We start from the raw sequence: 1,355 nt of genomic DNA on the forward strand, positions 1-1,355 counted from the left end.
TAATAATAATAATAATAATAATAATAATAATAATAATATAATAATAAAACATTACATTTATGTAATGCTTAATCTCAATCAGAGAACAAAGGCTCTGGGAGTGCTCTACAAAAACAAAAGTTACACCTAAACCGTGCATTTTTTGTGTGAATAATAATCTATATTATATGGTATATCTCTTTAGTCTAAAAGCAGAAATGAGCACGACTAATAATATCACAACAGCAAGCTAAAACATAGTAAAACATACCAGAGCTAGCAACACAGAATTCTACAAATAACTGTAAAATAACAACAGCATCCACGTTTTAGTTTCTGTAATTATAAGTAAGAGCAAGAGCTTTACGGTACTTGCAATACAATAAATAGGTCATAGAATACGAAAGACTATACGAGTTACACGACAGTAACAAGCACAAAAAGGAGGAGAGATATGGACGATAGAAGTTTGATAGGAAACAAGGAGCAAACCACACATCAAAGAAATAACTGTCAAATAACAGAAACGCTTCCCACAGTCAACAACATAGAACTAACAGTGAAATAACAGAGAAGTCAACAACATAGAAATAACAGTGAAATAACAGAATAGTAGCCAAAAACATAGAAATAACAGTGAAATAACGGAATAGCCAAAAACATAAAAATAACAGTGAAAGAACAGAATAGACAAAAACGTAGAAATAACAGAATAGTCAACTTTTTAGTTTCAGTAAGAGTTTCAGAGCGTTCGCAACTAGTCAACAACATAGAAATAACAGAATAGTCAACAACATAGAAATAGTGAAATAACAGAACAATCAGCAACATAGAAATAACAGTGAAATAACAAGTCAACAAATAAAAATAACAGTGAAATAACAGAACAGTTAACAACATAGAAATAACAGTAAAATAACAGAACAGCGTCCAAGATTTAACAAAATAGAATAATAAAACACAGTTGATTTTAAGTCAGGAAACAGGAAAGGTAACGTTTGCTACATCAGCATTGTGCCAAAGTGCCGAGTTCCCCAACTCCGTGAGCGAAATTTAAACGGCTTATAAACACAGCAGCCAGAGAAAGTGTACACTTCAATTACGGTGTTAGATTTCACAGCTGAGACGGCTATAGAGAAAAACAAAGGTCAATAACTGTAAGGTGGAGGGGAAAAAAGGGGGGGAGGGAGGGAGCGGAGAAATAGAATAAAATACGTGAGAGACAGGGGGAGAGGAGGGGAGGAGGTTGTCTTGAAATAATTTGTGGTGTCTTTGTCGTACTTTTGTTTCGAGAATTGTTCACTTTTCAATCTTTTTTTATTTGTCTCTGTTCTTTTGTTTGGTCTTGCTTGTCGGTCATCGCTTTTAGAAGGGGG

Source organism: Aplysia californica, unplaced genomic scaffold (genome assembly GCF_000002075.1).
Source record: "Aplysia californica isolate F4 #8 unplaced genomic scaffold, AplCal3.0 scaffold00067, whole genome shotgun sequence".
NCBI lineage: Eukaryota > Metazoa > Mollusca > Gastropoda > Aplysiida > Aplysiidae > Aplysia > Aplysia californica.